This window comes from Camellia sinensis, chromosome 12 (assembly GCF_055761805.1).
Source record: "Camellia sinensis isolate YWXY chromosome 12, ASM5576180v1, whole genome shotgun sequence".
In the NCBI taxonomy this organism is placed as follows: domain Eukaryota; kingdom Viridiplantae; phylum Streptophyta; class Magnoliopsida; order Ericales; family Theaceae; genus Camellia; species Camellia sinensis.
In genome coordinates this window covers 63,739,954-63,763,832 of record NC_138972.1, presented here as the reverse complement: position 1 = coordinate 63,763,832, position 23,879 = coordinate 63,739,954, and the positions used below count along the sequence as shown (strand labels likewise).

The window sequence follows — 23,879 nt, the reverse complement described above, 5'->3', positions numbered from 1 at the left end:
GAGATGTGTACTTCTGTAAATACTTTGTAAATAGTGGTGTCCTTTGACTGGCATGTTTATGTATATATAAATAAGTTTTGAAATGTTCTGTCCCATGTACGTTATCACAGCTCATTGGACCTTGTCTATTTTGTATTATTGCTTCCGCAGCCACTTATTATTTGCTAATCTGTTCAGAGGCCTTTGGTAATCCACGGATTACTGGCTGGTTATGGTGCTAAACCTACAGGGGCGGGTTTGGGTCGTGACACACAGGAACCCATTTATCTACCACTGAAAACAAGAACACTTCCGTGTAGCCATATCAACCAACACCGACGGGTGGGAGTGAACCTCGTACACATCATCATTAGCCTGACTAACACACCACGGCTTGTTATCGTTATATGCCGCCACCAACTTCTTCTCCATTTTCGGGCATAATATGCCGGCCCATGTCGTGCTTTTAACTCTACAGCCTGCCATTTGCTCCATTATTTAAACCCGTATCATATATACTAGGCGAGTAATAAGAAAATGGCACACCTCACTGACCCAATTATTGAAGGACTCGGCAGCGTTTGAACATATTTCACCGTACCGCTGCCTCCTGGAAAATAACTGGAACCGATGGGTAAACATGCCAAGCACGAAAACATAAATCCAAAAAAGCAACGGTGCACTATTGTAACCCATTAAACGGAAATGTATATCACCTGAAATACGCGTTCGCCCAATGTTTAGGGTCTAAGTCTTTCATAAAACCTTCAATCACAACCGGGCTACACTTCTTCAAAACATCCATTTTCTCAGTGAAACAATCAACAGTGGGCGCGTAGGCACCTTCCCTCAATTTGCGCATCAACCCAATTTTGTGGGTCGCATTAACATATTTCATATGGTCTCGTAAATTCATTTGGAGATGCAACAAACAATTTGCGTGATGTGTCGACGGGAATATGTTTAACATAGACTGCAATAAGCCAGCGTGACGGTCAGATATGAACGTCAGAGTACGGTCTCCACCAATAACTTGTTTCAAATTCCAAAGAAACCATTCCCAATTGGCTGCATTTTCATAATTACCACCGCAAACGCCACAGGGAATAATCCTACATCCAAAGCATGAAACACATGAAACCCCCACGTTCAAATGTTGTTGACAGGGAAGTTACATATCAATAAAAAGTTGTGCAAATGTCTAATGTCATATAACAGTTAACGGTTCTAGTATGTGTAATGTCATGTCATATATTACAAATTTTAAAAAACAGTGAATGACCATGTGAATATGTTTTCCAATACCAATAATGGTGTCAATTCCATGCCAACCTGATTAAAGAAAAAAATGGTGTGGGTAAATTTATTTTAGCAATTTTATTTTTGAAACATGTCGATACCATGAAATTACCTTGATTACCGTCTTTCGCAATAGCGGCAAGCTTATTACCTTTGAGCCTGCCTTTCAAAAACGTTCCATCGAAAAACAACAAAGGTCGACAATGCTTGAATCCATCTATATACGCACGGAATGAAATGAAATACCTAACAAACAGCCCGGTATTCTGTTCGAAGTCAAGGTTAATGTAACTGTTTGGGTTTTTTTCCATAACATAATCGCTGTACCACCTGAGTTGGTCGAACGACATAGCGTGATCCCCATACACTTAACCCCTCGCTTTCTCTACACCCAACCATGTCACCTGGTAACTAATCTCCAATCCATACTCGTTTCTCAAATCGAACACCACATCCGTAGGGCGTGTCAAAGGTTGATCACACACTCGATCCGCAACAACATTAGACACCAAATCAGACCCTGTACGCGGGTTCCTGTAAGTGCGTACAGTAACGCCACAAGTGTGCACACTATTGAACCTCTTAACGCATAACACACCGCTTGATGGTAACATCCTCGCATGAACTGACCATTTACACCCTGTGGCCTCTACGAACTTGCACACGACTGTAATGCGAACGGAATCATTTTTAATGTACTTGAATTGGAATCCACGCTCCACGGCATACTTGCATAGAACTTCACGGGACTCATTTGGTCCGCCATCAAAACATTGTCCTACGTGGGTAATGCCATACGCCCATTGAGCAGACAAAAACATCTTACCCCTATTAGGACAATACGTTGGTAACAAATCCCTCTGATCGTCCCCACCAATATTCCGAATACCATCTTGGTCATTTCCACCATCCTCCATACAATCAACCACCCCACGATTGCCACTGACTCCAACACTCCATGTCTGAATGAGTACCTCAATGTGATTTAGTCCGAACGATTTACCAAGGCATAACATGTTCTAAATGTCATCATCACTAACAACCTTAAACTTCTTATACCCGGGAACATCGAACAACAAACACACAGCCCCATGTACCAACCCATCAAATTCCCACAAATATCATCAACAATCCGTGCAAACGACACCACGTGATGCAACCAAACAACAATATTGTCCTGCCCGTAAGTACACACCAACAATATTCCACCATCTATACCTGTTACACCGACATTTCCAAACCCATTATGTTAGAATTTACCTACACCTACCACCACCTACTACCACACCTACTACACCTACCACCAATTTACCCTCACCTACTCCTCACCTACTACCCAAACCCTCTCCTATATAATGAGCTACTCTGCTTTGTAATATAATATATCAACACAATATCAATATATCAATCAATAATACATAAATAATTACATGGTATCAGAGCAAGGTTAAGAACCTATTCATTCTGCTTCACCGGCGGGCGGCAGCCTCGCCTTGGCCGCCCGCCGGACCTCTACACATAACCCCCTGTGTTCGTCCCCTGTGCTTGTCTTTGCAACACTCTCTCTCTCTCTCTCCTAATTTGTGAAGACTCTTCAGGTCAAAGAAGAACCGGTCGGTCTCACGATCCGACCCGTTATCGTTCAGCTCCGGTTCCTCCTCCTCCGAGTCATCTTTCTTATACCAGAGGAATAGGTCATGACAGCAGCAGAGCCGGATTGATTTTTGTAGAAGACAGAAGCCAACTCCTTGTCCAAACCAGTCATACACATTTCCACCGTGTAAACAGGTTCACAGCAGTACACCGATTCAGCAGAAGCTGAGTAGACGTGCCATTTCTGCTGTTTGTCAAAGCTGCCCATAACATAAGCATCACCACCTGAACCAAGCTTCCCAAAATAGCTATCAAGAACTACAACTTCTTCTGAGAAGCTACGATGAGGAAATGACTGAGCTGCAGGAAAATTGAAGCTCCCTCGGGTATATATCACTGATCGTACAGTGAGGGAAAGAGTACCAGCCAACTTCAGGATAGGCGGGATTGAAAGAAGCAACTTTGTCGTCCCACATGTTTTGATAATGAACTTGTAAGGATAAACAAAGAGGCTCGACTCAGACAGAACATAAGAGTCGACAAGGTCATTTGAAAGTGAAGAAACAATAGTGCACTCAGCAGGTTCAAGTATTTCATCCAATTGAGATTTGGAAAGAGAACGAAGGCCCCTTCCTTCAGGATCAGCAAATATGCTGGGCTCAAAAAAAGGAAATTTCAAGCCTCTTTTCATAACCCTCAAATCCAATTGCAGAGACTGCCAAGGCCATGTTGACTGAACAAAATGATTAGAGCCACCGACCGAGGAGGAACTGAAGTTGATGCTCAGCGATGTTGATAAGGACGGCGATGGATGTATCAGCTTGGAGGAGGATTACGGCCTTGTTTGGTTTCAGAAGCCTTCCTTCGAGCTCTCTCTCTCTCAGAGGGTCTCTCTCTCATTTCTTTTTGATTGGTGAAATCAATCCTCATAAACACATACACCCATCACCCACAGAAAAGAACAGCTACCCAATGCACTTTAATCTCTCTCTCAGGCACACCCAACGCACATATATGTTTATTATAACATTTTGTCATCATAACCCACACCACACAACCCCTTTCTTTTCTTTTCTTTATTCTCCACTCACAAAACATTATCATCACCTTTTGCACCTCACCCGTTGCTCCACATTCTTTCTTTTCTTTTATTTTTTTTATTTATTTATTTATTTTATTAAAAAAAAAAAAAAAAAAAAAACCAAACAAACAAACAAAGAGGAAGAAGACGAACTGCAAACTCATTTTATTCATATCGGGCCTCACCCCGATCACCATTTTACACAAAAAAAAAAAAACAAAAAACAAAAAAACAAAAAAACAAAAAAACCACAAACAAAACAACCACACCCACAGTGGGATTTTTTCTTTTCCCTTCTCTATTCTACTGCAGGTCTCTTCTTCTTACTTTTATCTTGGGTGTCCCGTGCCAGTCCGATCTCCGTGTTTCCTTGTCCACCGAGCACGTTCACTCCCCCATACTCCTCCACTGCAGCATATGGTGGACCTCCAAATCGAAACATCACGGTGGCCTTCCGCTTCAGCTCCTTGTTTTCTGCCCTTAGCACGCTTATCTCTGCTCGCGCATCCTTATACATGCGTTGGAGCAGAGCCAGCTGGGCGTTTAAATGCTGCACCTCATTTGTCCTACTTTGCAGCCGGTTCGACAAATTTGTGACCGCCGTCATGGTTTCCGCGCATGACTTCAGAGTATACTGATTAGCCTCAATATCAGTTTGCACCGCCATTTTTTGCTCCACCGACCGCATCGGAAAGTTCAATGGAGCAAAACCAGAGGTGTTTGGTTGAGGTTCACTGGCCACCGCACCAGTTATTTCTCCTGTGGGCTTGTTCAGTTCTGGAAAGAGCGTGAGCAGGTTCTGGGTAGCTGGACGGGAAGAAGAGGCCATATTTTGGGTTGCTAAGTGTTTCAGAGCAGGGTTTACAGAGTGTTTCAGACTGCCAAAATTCAGAGGTTTCAAACTGGTTTGCATAGCCTCTGCCTCACTCTTGGTTAAATAGCCAGGGCCGATCCGCGCATCGCGCGCCACTTGCCGACAGCCGACAAACGGGCACGCACGCCAAGGCGCCCACGTGCCTCGCCATCATGTCCGGCACACCTTTTGATGAATTGGGCACGCCTTTTGATGGCACGCCTTTTAAAAAAAAATAAAATTGGGCACACCTTTTGAGGGTGCGACTTTTTATGGGTCCGACAAGACTCTGTAAACTGTCCCGACATTGATTCCGGTTAGCTCCTTTATGGGTCCGACAAGACTCTGTAAACTGTCCCGACATCGATTCCGGTTAGTTTCTACATGGGTCCGACAAGACTCTGTAAACTGTCCCGACATAGATTCCGGTTAGTTTCTACAAGGGTCCGACAAGACTCCGTAAACTGTCTTCTACAACGGTCCGACATGACCCCATAAACTGTCTTCTACAACGGTCCGACATGACCCCATAAACTGTCTTCTACAACGGTCCGACATGACCCCATAAACTGTCTTCTACGACGGTCTGACACGACCATACAGTGTCTCCTATCTTTTTTTTTATTTTTATGTATTTTCTTGTTTTGTTCCTCTCTCCAAACTCAAGTTGGTTAGTTTCTATCCTCCTTGAGTTTGCGGGGGGCATGTAATTATTTATGTATTATTGATTGATATATTGATATTGTGTTGATATATTATATTACAAAGCAGAGTAGCTCATTATATAGGAGAGGGTTTGGGTAGTAGGTGAGGAGTAGGTGAGGGTAAATTGGTGGTAGGTGTAGTAGGTGTGGTAGTAGGTGGTGGTAGGTGTAGGTAAATTCTAACACATTACAATGGCAATCCATAAAATACAAACCATTAACTTTCATTCCATATGGCATTTGTGATGTTAATCTAACACAACACACCCCATACATAAATTCAGCAAACAAAAAACAAAAAATGTGACACCGACATTTCCGAACTCATTACAATGGCAACACAATCCATAGAAATACAAACCATTAGCTTCCATACCACATGGCATTTGTGATGTTAATCTAACACAACCCACCCATACATCAAACATTAATTCAGCAAACAAGAACAAAAAATGAACCAGTAAAAACATAACAACCCAAACATGGCCACCCACAAATCAACACCATTGAGAACACACAAACATACAAACGTGAAAATACACCAAACAAATAATAACCAGTCACCTGTTACAATGGCGAAACCCACACCAGTACGAACCCAGCAATTATACACCACAAATCATAGAAGCACTGTACGTAATATAGAACCGGAAAAACCAGTAAAATGGCCCGATGAAATGATCACTATTACGAACAACAGTTACCACCGGAAGAAATCACCCACACCAAACTGAATGCCCACCACAAATCTTCTCTTAGAAACTAATTAGATCAATGTAAATCACTCAAAATCCCCCCGAATACGTTGACATTTCCTTATCCACCCCAAAACAAAATAAACATTTAGGAAACCAAACTTGCCAAGGGTATTAATGTAAACTTATATGGGATCAAGTCACACTCAAAAAACTTGCCAAAAAAATGGGACTAAATGGTCTACAACAAAACTCTTAGGACTAAATGCTTTAACTTACCTCCATATAGGATTTATGGATAATTTTTCCTATCTTCAATTATTCTTATTTGGAACAAGATTCGAAATTTAAGATCAAATAAAGGTCAAGGACCAAAGTAACTCAAACCACAAACTACAGGAACCGTTAATGTAATTCGCCCTTTAATAAATATATTATTTTGACTTAAAAAAATATGTGAATATGGTAGATGGGTGATATGATTCAAATAACATAAAAAAAAATGTTATTCTAGTACATCCCAAACAAGGCATATAGTCATATTACACCCCCCCCAAAATACAATTTTTTTACGGAAATTTATCAGAGATCTCTACAAAAGTTAATTATAACTTCATAAAAAAGCATATGATTATATTTTTTAATATTTATAACATTTTTCACTAATCTAAAAAAAATAAAATAAAATTCCCAACCTCCACTGATATGAAATTACCAATTTTTTTATGGTAAAAACAAGTTAGAAAGCAAATTTCAAGATTTAATACTTATAACAAAATAAATTCTGAAATTTTAATTTTATCAATTTAAATTATAATCTTTGATCTATTTTAATTTAAACCATTAGTCTATTTTCATCAAGTAAAATTTACAAAAAAATAATATTTTAATGATTAAATTCAATATATGTGTAAATATAGTTCCACTACATATCTCCTTAATTGAGCTCCCAATTCCACCCCCAACGACGTATATGAAAAAAAATAAAGTTTGATAAGGAGAGAAGTGTGTGTATGTCTTCACATAGGTCTTAGCCACGACACTGTGAATGGAATTAGATGACCTCAATTAGGAGGATAAATCATTTTTTATGTACATAAAATGTCTAAAATACTCATTTTTATTGAGTTTAATGACTAAAATATCAATATTTTCATCGGTTTTACCTAATAAAAATAAACAAATGGTTTAAATTTAAAACAAATCAAAATATTAAGGTTTAAATTGACAAAATTAAAAACTCAATATTTATTTTATTACAAGGGTCAAACATTAAGTTTTTTTTTTGGGTGTATTTTCTCCACAAAAAGGGGTAAATTATAAATGCACGCCATGAGGCTTGCTTCAAATACAGATTGCCCCATATAGTTATAAAAATTACAAATACTTGTCAAAAAAAATTATTTAACGAAATAAACAGAAGAAAAAAAAATTATAACTACTCTTCTATGGAACAATAAACTTATAAAATTGATAATTGAAATATATTTCTGGTATATTTTTAATTTATCTATTTTTTAATGGTAAATTACGTTGACCTCCCCTGAAGTTTGGAGAACATACAATAAGCCTCATAAGTTTTGCATAATTACATTAGGTTTCCTTAAGGTCTTAATTCATATAACACTTGATTCTATTTTCATCTAAAATTCATTAGTCATATGAATGAAAAAATGATATTATTATCTATTTTACATTGAAAGGTAATTTACTTTGTGTATCATTGTGCTTTTTATATCGTTTACATTAGTTTTGATCTCTTTAACCTTATTAAAGAGATGTCAATGTAATTATATCAAAATTGTGGTGCTTATTATTTTATTTTTTTTCAAATTTCAATAGAGGTCAATGTAATTTATTCATTTTTTATAGTTAAAAAAAAAATTGTATAGCATATCCTAAAAATCATTCAGATTTGAATAGTGTAAAGGCTTTTTGAGAAGTTCTTTTTTTGACTCTTGGTTTATTTTTGTTTTTGGTGAACTTTATTTAAAAATTTTGAAAGAGCTTTAGATTTCTAAACTCAGCTGAACAAGATGAGCCAGAAAATTATAATTTTTAAAACAATATCCAAAAAAATCCAGAAAAGATAAAAATAAGCCAAAATAAACAATCTTTTTTGTTTATTTTAGTCTTTAGTGATTTTTTTTTTCTGAAAGTTTTCAAAAAATATATACTTTTTAAATTCGTCTCGACAAGACGGACCGGAAAAATTAAAAAAAAATGACATAATTTTCAAAAAAAAAAAAAATCAATAAAGACAAAAAAATCAGAAAAAGATGTGATTTTTTGGGTGGGGGAGGGGGGAATGGCTCAAACTGAGTATAAAGATGGGGGAATTACAATTTAATGTTGCACCTCCATCCCTTAATTACTTTTGGTCTATTAATTCCCCTATAAATTAAGTTGTTTGGTGGTCTAACTTACTACTAAAACTTATCTAACTTTTTACACAATATGACCCTACTTATCTCTCATCACACAAAAATAAAAATTATGACTCCACTTATCATTAGATTTGGCTTATTTACAAATTACCATATAATGATTACCATTCAAATTAACCATACTACTAAACTTAACTCTAGTACTAGCTAATGTATACTCCCCAATTATTTAAATATGGTAACTAATTACATATTGTACTTGGACTCCTAAAATATAGATTCTAGGTTTGTTTATTTATAATTGTTAAATATGAGGTTATGTTTGAATGACAAGAATTTTGAAAACTATAATAAGAATCTCATTATTAGTAATAAAGTATGTATCAATATTATCCATGCATTTGGTTTTGCTAGGAATCTTCCATGAAAAAAAGATGAAGTTTTAAATATTATGAGTTTCATTATCATTTTTTATTCTTAAATGGTTAACATTCTCCCAAATATGAGATTCCCATATGAAAGTGGGGAATCAAATTCTTACTTAATTTGTGAATATGATTCCTATTGAAATAAATAATCAAGGATCACTTTCTTATTCTAATTTGTTTTAGATGCTAGAATCATGAGAACCAAAATCATTAACTTTGTCTAGGGTTCTATCAGGCTTGTGGCTATTTGAAAGTAATTGGACAAAAACATTTAGGCCTTGTTTAGAAATAAGTTATTTTAGTAATTTTTTAATTTTTTACGAAAAGATGTGTAGAAAAATAGAGAGTGGTGTGAAAAAATAGAGAGTAGTGTGACAACTTATAGTGACTTTTTAACTTTTTGACTAAAACATATGATTGTCAAACGAGCTCTTAAGATAAGATTGTATTTAGATTTAGAATTTAAGAAGGAATTTGAGAGGAGAAAAGAAAATGTGACAAAAATTTAACTTCTATTTTATTTTTTTCCTCCTTCCTAATTCGTTCTCTACAAATTCCTTACCAATTTTTTAAACCAAACCCAACATTAGAACTTTGGCCACTTTATGATAAAATTAAATTAAAGATATTTAACTGCAAACCTCACATTGGTTTATCGATTTGCACTTATGATTGTAAAAAACTTCACTTTTGACAAAAAAATGCCTCTAATGGTCAAATCATTTTTCAATTTACTATAATATCATTTTGTTAATTTTTGATAATGTCGTTCCAATAATGTCAAAGTCGTTTTTAGCCAACTACCACTTTTCTTTTTGACGGCTAATTGTGCCAGTCAAACCTACAATTTAAGTAGAGTTACTATGCCATTTTTCAGTTCATTGATCGTTAATAAGGCTAACAAAACTTGGCAATGTACTAAAATGACCTTTTTTTTTTCCGTCTCACTAGCACCACTACACTTTTCATCAAAATCTCACTTTGATCTTTATACTTTCACAAAAATTTCATTTTAATCCCTTTTCTTCAAATTTTTGTCAACCTCACTAACGGTAGATGAACAAAATAGTGACATTATAACTTCATCAGAGGCTGGAGCTTGCTGGAGGGTAACTAGCAGTAGACAGTGACCGGAGGTGGTGGAAGAGGGAGAAGAGAAAGAAAGTGAGAATATCTTCTTCTCCTTTTAACATTTCCAAAAAATTTTAAATTTGAAATCAATTTCACTTTTTCAAAAACAAAAACAATATATCAAATAAGTTTTCATTTTCGGTTTCCAGAAAAATGAAAATGAAAACAAAAGACAACGGTTTGAAATCGAAAGTTCTAAGGCATAAAATTGAACAAGAGGTCCTTCCGTACCCTCTTGAATCTTTATTCTACCCTCTAGATGTCCAAACAGATTCCACCATTTTGGAGAAGCATAAATATGTCATCAAGAAGGTCTCCAGCTATTCTGATCCAATAATAAACACAAAAAAAACAAAATACAATGGAGCCATCCATGTCAGTGATACAGGAATTCACGCCTTCTCCTAGTTCAACAGCCAAGTTCGTATAACTAGGCCACGGCTATTTCTAAAATCCTAACACATCTGCAAGCATTCCAGCGATACAATATCATTTTTTTAAATACAAATGTTAAAACTTAATTTTTGAAGAAATCTGTATAAATATATATACACAGATGCATTTGATGTGCACAAATTGCGATTAGAGGGTTGTCCTAAGCTTCAAATGGGTAAAATTTAACAACATTTTCTCTCCCGCAAAAAACAAAAAGCCTCGGTGTGAAAGCAAAACAGTCAACTAACCTACAAGAATGTCAAAAAAGAGAGCAATAGAAAGGGAGTAAGTATCAAGGTAATCTCAACCTTTTATGTATAGAATAACTGGCTATGTTTCAAATCATGCTTTACCTACCAAAAGACTTCACAATGTCCGATCTAATTTTACCAGTCTGGAATTATAAATCACCAGAGGATATATTCTTTGGCCTTATCAAGAACACTTCCAACCAAATGAGGGTCGGAATGAGAGCCCGGGAGTATCGAAACATGTCAATTTTGTTGATCTCTTATAATAAAGAATTTAATTCCGAATCAAAATCAACATTCTTCCATTGGTATGGTGAATTTTTCACTTTTAAAAGCAAGAAAAAACTGTACATTAAAAAATTAAAAACACCTTTTTCAATTGAAATTTCATGAAGAGTAGATGGAATTCGTGTACTACAGAATCAGCATTTTACAAGAGAGGGAAACAAAATCCAAAATAGAACAAATGCCTTGACTAGGGAAGAACATGTGAACGAAATATAAGTGGATAGGTGCAGCAAAATCCACTGCTCCAACACTGCACAATAGATGACATGAGGTTAAAATGTATCACTAATGCTGCATAATTAATCCAGTGACAAGACGACTTCTGCTGTGGCACATGTAAACAGAAAACAAAAATTTTGATTGTGTGGACCATTCATAAAAACTTCTACAATGTATGCACAACGAACACCTAAACTATCATGGGGTGTACTAAAAAAGTGTATGAATTTATTAAATTTAACTAAGCATATAACCGTTGCTCTATGTTACCTAGAATGTGGATCATTCCGGTATGTGGAACGGGATCAGGAATGTGGTAAACAACTTGCTTTAAAATGTGAAACAATAAGGTAGATTTGTATAGTTTACACTATAAGAAAATTTAAGAAATTTTAGAGTAATTTTCATTTAACTATTCGGCATCCAATAAAATGTAATTTTTTTTTCCTCCCAAATTAACCATGTAGCAAAACATTTCTATGAACATTATGACCTAAGAAGTACGGACACTTTTACGGAGGAAATGTGTCATGTCACACCTGTGTCCGACATGGCACTCTTTGGACACTCACTCCTAAAAGCATGCCCAATACTTCTTCAATGTGTCTGGATTAAAATCAAATTCATAACATCAGACACATTAGCAACACTTCGGTGACACTTCTTGAATCCTCCAAATATATCCTATATGATGAATCCCTCCATTATAACAATGTTCTCCATTCTTTATAACACAACTTATGTATCCTAAATATATTAAAAGAACATCATGTGCAATACAATTTTATATTATTGTTTTTGTTTAGGATGTAATTGCTATGTAAATAACACCTTGATGTTTAATTTATGAAATATATAGCTTTTTAATATAAAAAGGTATGTTACATTTTTTTATTATCTTTGAATAAATTATTCATATATATGACATAATATATTTCTAAAATTACAAAAATTAAACATGTCCCAAGCGTGTCGTGCCCTGCATTTTTTTAAAAAACGTGTCGGCATGCCTCATGCAGGAAGCATATCGAAAAGACGAGCAAACAACAAGATCAAACTAGAGATACTCTCTCTAAGAACGAACAATATTGAGCAAATTCTCAATTTTTATTAATCAAATATCAACTTCAAGTCCATAGCCGTAAGATTTAAAACCTTATTTATAATAAACCTACTTCTTGGAGAACAAGAAACTAATAAAACAGGAAATAAAAATCAACGCTAATAGACAAGTCAAATTGTATCAAATCAAATTAAGAAAAGAAACTAAATAAATCTATACTATTCTATACTAAATTAAATATTCCCAACTAAATATTAATTCTAAAATATAAAATAAAAATACATAATATTTTTAAATCTGATATTAGTGTCGGTGTCGTGTCCGTGTCTGTGCCACTACGATTATTTGCCATTTTTTTTATGTTTTGTCATGGCAAAACTTCACTCCTCCTAAATTTTAGTTCATTATATTTTATTGTTTCCTCCTAAGGAAGCATTAAAGGAAATAAAATAGAAAAAACGTTTGGGATTCCTTCAAATCACTAAATTTATCGTTTTAAAATAAAAGTGTACCATATACCAGAACGTACATTCCAAAATGTAATTTGCTAGGATATTAGTGTATTTTGCACTGCTCTCACTAGAATACAATGGCAGAAAAAAATTCATGTAGCCGACCCCTGTTAATTCGGACACAAGGCTTGGTTTGGTTTGGTTATAATCTATACACATGACCTTCTCCACATCTATGTCATACACGTTGATCAAAATCATTTGCTGAAAATGTGCATGTTTGTCTCACTGAGAATATAGTTTGAAGTGGAACCATAAAATACCACAATGATCTTACCAAGAACATGAGAAGAGTATGAGCACAAAAGAATAGTGTAATGGACTTACCACAGTAAGCAACGGTCCCTGTTTGAACTTGTTATGAAATGAAAAAGCAAGTGGCCTCGGATTGTCTCCAGGCCCTCTAATGAACCCACTGGATTAATACGACCGGGAAAAAAAAAAAAAAAAAAAAAAAAGATTAGAAACATGCTAAAGGTACCATTCAAGTACAATCAACAGATTTAGAAACATTCACACACAAATTGTTAACAGTCACTATTTATAATAACAATAAGGGTAAAATACACAGACCACCCTGAGGTTTAGAAAAAATACAATAAACCCCACAAGTTTGCCATAATTACACCAATCTCCCTTTAGTAAGGCTAAAGTGAGCAGAATTAATGTCAATGGTCTGTAGACACAAGGAAAAACAAATTAAAATATATATTTCAATGTAAAATAAATGGCAACATTTTTCCATCTATACGAATAACGAACAACTGGTGAAAAGAGAGTCAAGTGTTATGTGAATCAAAAGTAAGTCCAAAACACTTTCTATACACTTCTTACACATATATTGAGACTAATGACCACCCATTTGAAGGTCATTAGCACTACCCATAATAATGATAACAGACACGGCGGGGACTATTGCCAAATTTATGGATGATGCCAGGACAATGAACAACCTTTTAATGCTACTAAAAGTTGTATATTACCCTGCCAATATATCAGCCTAATAGAAACAATAAGAAATAAAAAGATACTGCGGCTGGTTAAAACACCAAATGATAATTGATAAACATGTAACAAGACAATAACTCACATTAATGATGCAGAAATCAGCGGAGTCCTTTTGACATCACAAATGGCAATGAGACCCCTGTACAGCTCATCCCCATCTTTATATGATAAAGCCAATCTGTCACCCGAAGCATCCCAAGCTATCTTCTCAATGCCTCGACTGCATAAATAACAAGAAAATGTAATGAGAAAAAACCTCTTATCTTTTTCTTTTTCAAACTCTTCTTTTAACATGTGCGTTTCTAAGTTACATCGACTCTTCTAAATTTGTTAAGTCCCCGTGTCGGACACTTGACATTTGAATAAGGACATGTGTTCGACATGCTTAGTTGGACTCCGCATCCAATAAGTATGCTTGATTAGTTGAGTTTACTATATAACCATGCTATGTTGCATGGACTCTTCAAAATAAATCAAGTACCTGTGTCGGACACCCGACACTCGGACAAGGGTATGGGATATGTGTCGGATACTTTTCAACGGATACTTCTTATATAATTGTATATAACACTATTATTATATGTACATATTGTTGTATAATTGCTATAAATGTCATTTTGACACTATAAGTTAAATATAATACCATTTTTTGCCGAGTCCGCGTATCCTTAAATTTATGATTTGATGAGTCCGACCTCTAGATACATACCCGCACCCGACACCCGTACCCGAGTCCATGTAACATAGTAACCATGTATAGTACTCTGTCTGTTCTATGCTAGTTTGAAAACACCATAAGAACTACTCATTAAACAGGGCTATTTTAAGAGTCAATTCGTAAACCTTAAAACATGGAAAATATTAAGAAGGTATAGGATTTAAATACAAAGTTATTCTACCTGTGAGTCAAGGATTGTATCTCTGACAAATCAACCGGTAAAAGGTGTGCATCTGGCAAAATCATCACATGCAAAGAATTGAATCAATTCTTAAAGCCTAATTCAGTGCCCTAGAATTATGGAAACTTCTATTTCCACACACCACTCTCAGTTCACACCCCATTTTTAATTCAAATATCAACTTCCAAACAAAACTACATGGTTCGGCAATCAACTTCCAAACAAAAATCTGTAGTTCGGATTCGGAAATCAACTTCTAAACCAAAGATATAGCCGAATGATACGTTTTTGTTCGGAAGTTAATTTGTAAACAATGTAGTTTTGTTCGAACATTGGTAACATAACCCAAAAAAATGTGTGAATTGAGAGAAAGTGGTGTTTGGAAAGAAGCTCCCTATAGTTACGAACAATAGAGTACATATACAGTTTTCCTGAACAAAATGAATAGACAATGATACAGAAACAGAGAACCAACTAAAGACTATAACTTCTTTTTTCCCTTTTTTTTTTCCAAAAGCACCTTTTGTCCTTAAATATGTCATACCAACTAAACTAAGCACAAATACAAATACAGACATGGTACAACATTGATATACAGCATGGTATGGACACACTGACGCAACAATTTAAAAAAACAAGACATGACACAACATGAACATGACAACACATAAATAATATATATTCAAAATAATAATTTCTTCAAATTTTACAGTACAAATATTTCCATTTCATTTTTTTTTTTATGAGAAAACACAGTAAGAAATAGTTTTTTTTCACATTCCATATACTGTAATAGTATGAACATGAATAAAAAGTCCCAAAATCTATTAAACATCTACTAACATCATAACATAATTAGTGGCTTTCCAGATCTCTCAACCTTATGGAGAGGGTACTCGTATAACCTATGAGGGATCATCACCATTGTTATTTATTTTTTTTTTGTAATATTTTTTAGGGAATTTTCATTAGTTGATTTGATTAAATGATTACACATAATTTTCTAGAATAAGGAATTGATGGTTGACATATGAAACAAAAATCTAACACAAACTAATTTACAGTTATGTATTATTTCTTGGAAGAAAACACTCAAAAAACATAAATCTGTTTTTGTACCACTTTAATTTGGCTCTTTTTCAAAAATTTTCTTCCTTTAAAAAAAAATAAAAAAACACACACACACACACAAGAATAAGATAAAGATAATAATAATATGTTAAAATATATCATCACCTACCACCTCCACTCAACTCACCTACCACACACACTCACCTACTCCCCAATCCTCTCCTATATAATGAGTACCTCACCATCTGTAATTTACACATCAATCAAATATCAATCAATAATACATCAATATATATACATAATTTGTTTTCTCTCTTTCTATATATATTAATTTTAACATGGTATCAGAGCAGGTTTAAGAACCTAATATTTTTCTTGACCGGCGGGCGGCAACTTCGCCTTGGCCGCCCGCCGGACCTCAACCTAGTCCCCTAGAATTTTCTACACATACCTTCCACTCTCCACAGCCGTAACTCTGCAAGAAGAGAAGCTTCGCTCCATCATTTCCTTCCACGAATCTTCTTCGTGGCTTTCGAGCTCGTCTCTCACTATCTCGTGCAATCGATCTTTGCACTTCATCGCCACATGTGAGCAACCGTGGCCGTCAACATCCAATTTCTGACGTTTTCTACCGTTCTCCGGCAACGGCACCGCCATATCTGCTGCGAGAATCTTCAGCTGGTGAATTTCCATCCTCCGTCGTCGTCTCAGTCTCGCCAACAACTCTGCAACACATCCCCGCCAACAACTCTCTCTCTCTCTCTCTCACTCTCTGCGTTCTCTTTCTTCTGTGGTTCAGATCTCTAGGAACAATGGGAAAGAAGAGGAAACATAGTGAAGCAGAGGTTGCTGTAACTGTAAAGAAGGATGAGAGTGCTGAAGAGAGGCCTAAAAGAACACTTCTGGGTTTAGAAATAAAGAGAAAGTTTTGGTCACTTGTTCTCGCCGCATTAATTACAGCAAACATAAAGACCTTTATCTATGGATGGCAAAGTGTCCCAATGGTCCATCAGTAAAGTGTCCCAAGAGCCAAACAGACCTTTTACAAAACTGAACACCCAGCTCACTCTCCACCTCCTTCCATGGCGTCCCGATTTCTTCCCCATCTCGCCTCCTCCAACCTATCAAATCAGGCACACAGAACCTCTCGATCTCCATGTCCGCCTCATACGATCTCAACTCGTTCAAGTTTGAGCCAATCAAGGAATCGATCGTTTCTCGGGAAATGACCCGGAGGTATATGCTGGATATGATCACCTACGCCGACACCGATGTTGTCATCGTCGGCGCTGGGTCTGCTGGCCTTTCCTGCGCTTACGAGCTCAGCAAGAATCCATCAGTTCAGGTTGCAATCCTTGAGCAATCTGTCAGCCCCGGCGGTGGTGCGTGGCTCGGCGGACAACTCTTCTCTGCTATGGTGGTTAGGAAGCCAGCACATCTCTTCCTCGATGAGCTTGAGATCGAGTACGATGAGCAGGATGACTATGTCGTGATCAAACATGCAGCCCACTATCTCTCTCTCTCTTCCTTTTGGCAGTTTGAACACCCACTTCACTTTTTTTAATGACATCCACTTTTTTAATGACAGCCACTTTCATATATAATACCACTTTTTTAATGCCCGCCACTTTCTTCATGACAGCCACTTTCATATATATATTTATTCCGCCAAATAATATCACTTTTTTAATTTCTTAATATATTTTCTATTTTAATAATATGAGTGGCCTCACTTTTCCACAACACTCTTTTTCTCCACAATATTCTTGTTTCCACCACCCCAATACGCAATATCAACTCACAGATTCACACATCATCACTGGTTTTTCAAACCATTATTTTATTTTTTAACCAAAAAAAAAAAAACAAAACAAAAAAAAAAAACAAAAACAAAAAACAAAACCACACATTTCATTTCATTCATGACAGGGATCAACTCCGATCACATTTCTACACCAAACCACACACACAAAAAAAACAAAAAAAAAAAAAAAAAAAACACCAACAACAACAACAGATTTCTTTTCTTTTCTGCAGCGGCCACCAACCGACCTCACTTCTTCGCCTATTCCGCCGGTCTCTTCTTTTTGCCTCCGTCCTGGGCGGCCCTTGACGGTGTTGCCTCAGTGCTTCCTAGTCCACCGAGCACGTTCACTACTCCCTGCTCCTCCACTGCCGCATATGGTGGTCCTCCAAATCGGAACATCACGGTGGCCTTCCGCTTCAGCTCCTTGTTTTCTGTCCTTAGCACGCTTATCTCTGCTCGCGCATCCTTATACATGCGTTGGAGCAGAGCCAGCTGGGAGTTTAAATGCTGCACCTCATTTGTCCTACTCTGCAGCCGGTTCGACAAATTTGTGACCGCCGTCATGGTTTCCACGCATGACTTCAGAGTATACTGATTAGCCTCAATATCAGTTTGCATCGCCATTTTTTGCTCCACCGACCGCATCGGAAAGTTCAATGGAGCAAAACCAGAGGTGTTTGGTTGCGGTTCACTGGCCACCGCACCAGTTATTTCTCTTGTGGGCTCGTTCAGTTCTGGAAAGAGCGTGAGCAGGTTCTGGGTAACTGGACGGGAAGAAGAGGCCATGTTTTTGAGTTGCTAAGTGTTTCAGAGAAGGGTTGGTTTCCGGGTGTTTCAAGATTTGCAGAGACAAGCTCTCCGAGCGTTCTGAGGTTTCAGACTAGTATGCACAGCCTTCGCCTCAACCTTGTTTTAAATAGCCAGGGCCAGCCACGCGCATCGCGCGCCTCTTGACGCCAAACGACAAACAGGCACGCCAACCAAGACACTCACGTGCCTCGCCATCATGTCCGGCGCACTTTTTGATCAATTGGGCACGCCTTTTGATGGCACGCCTTTTTAAAAAATTGAGCGCCCCTTTTGAGGATGCGATTTTTTAAAGGGTCCGACAAGACTCTGTAAACTGTCCCGACATTGATTCCGGTTAGTTTCTACAAGGGTCCAGCAAGACTCCGTAAACTGTCACAACAACTGTCACAACAGTGTCTGCTACAACGGTCCGACATGACCCCATAAACTGTCTTCTACAACGGTCCGACATGACCCCATAAACTGTCTTCTACATCGGTTTGACACCCCCATACAGTGTCCTCTACAACGTTATGACACCACCATACAGTGTCCTCTACAACGTTATGACACCACCATTCAGTGTCTTCACCAATGGTCTGACACGACCATACAGTGTCTCCTATCCTTTTTTTATTTTTATGTATTTTCTTGTTTTGCTCCTCTCTCCAAACTCAAGTTGGTTAGTTTCTATCCTCCTTGAGTTTGCGGGGGGCTGTTAAAATATATCATCACCTACCACCTCCACTCAACTCACCTACCACACACACTCACCTACTCCCCAATCCTCTCCTATATAATGAGTACCTCACCATCTGTAATTTACACATCAATCAAATATCAATCAATAATACATCAATATATATACATAATTTGTTTTCTCTCTTTCTATATATATTAATTTTAACATAATACATATTTTTATTGCATATGAAAGTCTTTCTTTCTTTTTTTATCCTGAATTTTTTTATCAACATCCATATTATCCCCACTCTCATTTGGTTCTAATATTTTTAAGTTCGATTAATTTTGAAGAGTTCAAATTTTATTGGATTTTGATAATTAAGAAAAGAAAAAAAAAGGTTATATAACACTATTGTTGGCTATTAATCAATACCACATCAAATACTCAACAGAAAATATTTATCTATAGAGGATACGCTTCCAATCCAGTTTGACCATATATCTCCTACTTGGACCAAAATCCCATCCAGATGTCCAAACATGACCTAAATGAACTAAAATAATACTTCAAAAAGGCCTTAATATTCTGTTTTACGATACTAATAATAAAATATGAAATATCATAATGATTGACATCTTACTCTAGTTGGAGGCAAAGTGTAACTTACAGTTCATATTTGTAAAACATGATGGCATCTAGTTTTTTCTTCAGAGTAGCGTAAACAAAATTGAAGATGAGATAACTAAAACTGTCAAGCCTTATATCTTCTCCAACTTTCTTTTCTTTCCCCTTATATCAGCAAACTAAAAATTTCATTAAAGACGTGAAATTAAAGGTACAAGGAAATGAAATGTACTAAGAGAGATTTAGAGAGTGCAAACTCCCCTACTACTGCTGCTCACATCCACACAACCAACCCCTCGGCCTCACGAGTCTTTTTAAGTTTAGAAGAACATAAGCAAAAACAAAAAGGAAAAAAAAAAATAGCTAAGTAGATCTTAACTATACAACAACAAAGTACTTGAATCCCTCAAAACATTCTGTATCCCACCACACCATTACTATCTCCCACACCATATACTAACTCCCAACACCATGATACCCAAAAACACTTACCAATACACTATTCCACAAACCCAGGATTTGTAAAGCCTTTAACCAACCCCACCACAAAGAAAAAACAACAATACACACATGCATAGGGAGAGAGAGAGAGAGAGAGAGAGAGAGAGAGAGAGAGAATCCAAGACCATAGATCTCTTTGTTAAATAAATAAGTTATTCAAGAGAATAGAGATTGTGAGGTAGTCAGACCAGACACATAGAGATGCCAGCAATGCGCACACAAGCCCACACTACAATTTCCTCATACCAACATATCCATTACAACCTCAACTCGGAAAACAAGCATAATGTTGAAAACATTCAATAGGAATAAGAGCTACTAAGGAAAAGAGGGAAGACGCTCACATACCTAGTGACGGAGGCTTTGATGCAAAATGAACAAACCTAATGTTAAAGATTCAGAGAAAGCAACAAATATCATTCCTCCATCGGGATCCCATGTCGCTCCCTAATAACAAATGATATTATCAATTAGTCACTAATTAAAACTAAGAAAAGACTCCATCAACAGTATGTATGCAATAACTAGGTTTATCAAATCCAAACAGAGAAAAAGGAAATAAAAGTATTTCAGAAGCATAAAAGCAAAAACAACCATATAAAGGATGTTAAAATTGATGTATTATTGATTGATATCTAATGATTCTGTCTATTACAAATGGTTCCTTATATAGATGTAGGTGTAGTGGAGTAGGTGGTGGTAGGTGAGGAGTAGGTGAGTGTAGTAGGTGAGTGTGTGGTAGGTGATGGTAAGTGTGTGGTAGGTGACGGTAAATTTTAACAGCCCCCCGCAAACTCAAGGGGGATAGGAACTAACCAACTTGAGTTTGGAGAGAGTAACAAAACAAGAAAATACATAAAAATAAAAGAGGATAAGAGACACTGTATGGTCGTGTCAGACCATTGGTGAAGACACTGGATGGTGGTGTCATAACGTTGTAGAGGACACTGTATGGGGGTGTCATAACCATGTAGAGGACACTGTATGGTGGTGTCATAACGGTGTAGAGGACACTGGATGGCGGTGTCAGACCGATGTAGAAGACAGTTTATGGGGTCATGTCGGACCGTTGTAGAAGACAGTTTACGGGGTCATGTCGGACCGTTGTAACAGACACTGTTGTGACAGTTGTTGTGACAGTTTACGGAGTCTTGCTGGACCCTTGTAGAAACTAACCGGAATCAATGTCGGGACAGTTTACAGAGTCTTGTCGGACCCTTTGAAGGAGCGAACCGGAATCAATGTCGGGACAGTTTACTGAGTCTTGTCGGACCCTTGAAGGAGCTAACCGGAATCAATGTCGGGACAATTTACAGAGTCTTGTCGGACCCCTGAAGGAGCTAACCGGAATCAGTGTCGGGACAGTTTATAGAGTCTTGTCGGACCCTTAAAAAATACACTGTAGGATGGTGTATATAGGCTGCCCAAATATATATATATATATGGATATATATAGTGAGCCCTCAAAAGTCGCGCCCTCAAAAGGCGCGCCCACTTCATCAAAAGGCGTGCCCGACAGAAAGCGTCGAGCCATCAAAAGGTGAGCCGGAGACGCGGCGAGGCACGTGAACGACAGAGTGGCGTGTCGGCCGCGTCGTCAGTGTCGATATAAACCAATGCGGAGGCTGTGCTTGAGGCAGAAGCGAAGACAAAAAAACCTGGGAAAAAACTTCTGAAAAAAACTCTTCGTTTTGCTGAGAGAGATAGTGCGTTTTGCTGAGAGAGATAGTCTGTAACACGCTGTTTCCCAGAAAATGGCCTCGTCCTCGTCTGCCCGTGGACTGCTCACCCTCTTTCCCGACCTCAACGAGTCAACAAGAGAGAGAACTGGTGCGGTGGCACTGGAACCTCAACCAAGCGCCCCGGAGTTTGCTCCGTTGAACTTTCCGATGCGGTCTGTGGAGCAAAGAATGGCAGTGCAGTCGGATGTGGAGGCTAATCAGTATACTTTGAAGTCATGTGTGGAAACCATGACGGCGGTCACAAACTTGTCGAACCGGCTGCAGAGCAGGACAAATGAGGTGCAACAGTTAAACTCCCAGCTGGCTCTGCTCCAACGCATGTATAAGGATGCGCGAGCAGAGATAAGTGTGCTGAAGGCAGAAAATAAGGAGCTGAAGCGGAAGGCCACCGTGATGTTCCGATTTGGAGGGCCACCATATGCTGTAGTGGAGGAGCAGGGAGGAGGAAACTTGCTTGGTGGTCTAGGAAGCACGGAGGCAACACCGTCAAGGGCCGTCCAGGACGGAGGCAAGAAGAAAAGACAGGTGGCAGAGTAGAGAAGAAAAATCCCGCCTGTGTATGTGGTTGTTTGGGATTTGGTTGTTTGGTTTTTTTTTTTTTTTTTTTTTTATGTAAAATGGTAATCGGGGTGAGTCCCGACATGAATAAAATAAGGGAAGGTTTGGTGGGCAATTCTGCCTCTGTTTGTTGGTTTGTTTGTTTTTTTTTTTTTTTTTTTGGTTGAAATAATAAGAATAATAATAATATATAAAATAAAGTGTTGGGCCACGTCTTGGGCAGATCAAATACGTTGGAAAAAAAAAATTGAAAGAAAAGTTGAAAAGATGAGAGGAGAATGGGACAAGCGCATGTGAGTGTGAGTGAAAGTGGGGTTTAAAGAAAGTGAGGTTGATTAAAAAAAAAGATAGTGGGTTTGAAGAGAGATGGTGGGAACAAAGGGAATAAAAAAATTGGGATAAGCAAAAGAAGCACCCGGATGAGACATGCCCAAGTGGGTGATGAATAAAAAAAAAAAAGAAAAACAAAAAATGAAAAGGTGGAAATATTAAAAAAATATGGTGGGTATGGGGTAGTGGGAAACATGGGTGTGAAAGGGGCTCCAACTAAGTTGTTTAATAAAAAAGAAGCACAGGGCTCTCGAGGTGCATGTGCATGGGGCCCACGGGAAGACCAGCAAATACCATCTTGTTTATTCTAGCTGCTTAGGTTCTGGAAATACTCTGCAGGTACTGAAGGCGGGCAGTATTTCTTCGCAACAAATTTGTACTTGTGTTGACTGTATTTCTCTCTGATTGCAGGTAAACTAGAACTGACGCTATTACAGCAGAGGCTATGCAGTGCCTTAACGCATTCACATAAATCAGAGGGTTGGTAAAGTGTGTAATGTCGCAAGGTGGAATTCCAAGGTCTCTTCGAAGGAAGGAGTATGTAGTTGGCCAAGAAAATTGCTGAAGCAGCAATAAGTGAGGGGGCATAACAAAGCATGTTGTATTCTAGAAGGGATAGCACTGCAACGTAGTTGGCTAAGCACTCCAGCTGCATTGAGGGAGCCAATGATGTAATTTGCGGAGAAACCGGTAGAGTCTGCCATGGCGGATTGGAGCTCCCAGAACCTCGTCGGGTTTCGAACGAGCGATATCGCGTTGCCGATGAAGGGAAACACCATTGATGGGCCTGGGATTGAGCTCTTCTTCTTCAAGTAGAATATATTATGGCGATATATCTATCGATCTTCTCTCTCTAGAAATCGAGAAAGAAGACGGACGCGAGGAGTGAAATGAGGGACAGTTTGTTGGAGAAAAAAACAAGCTGGGTTTTGCCCAGAAAAGAGAGT

General features: G+C 37.6%; 2 pseudogenes across 1 annotated transcript in view; both read right to left on the bottom strand.

Annotated features, from left to right (window-relative positions):
* Nucleotides 1-2,905: 2,905 nt before the first annotated feature.
* Nucleotides 2,906-3,617, bottom strand: LOC145804538 (S-adenosylmethionine decarboxylase proenzyme-like; annotated as a pseudogene).
* Nucleotides 3,618-11,067: 7,450 nt separating this feature from the next.
* LOC114294276 (aladin-like) overlaps nt 11,068-23,879 on the bottom strand; it is a 42,591-nt pseudogene continuing 29,779 nt past the window's right edge. The window contains exons 10-14 of the transcript XR_014346503.1: nt 20,651-20,749; nt 14,826-14,877; nt 14,009-14,146; nt 13,246-13,333; nt 11,068-11,374 (exon numbers count right to left, since the gene is read on the bottom strand). The product of XR_014346503.1 is annotated as an aladin-like (transcript). The remainder of the gene's footprint in view (nt 11,375-13,245; nt 13,334-14,008; nt 14,147-14,825; nt 14,878-20,650; nt 20,750-23,879) is intronic.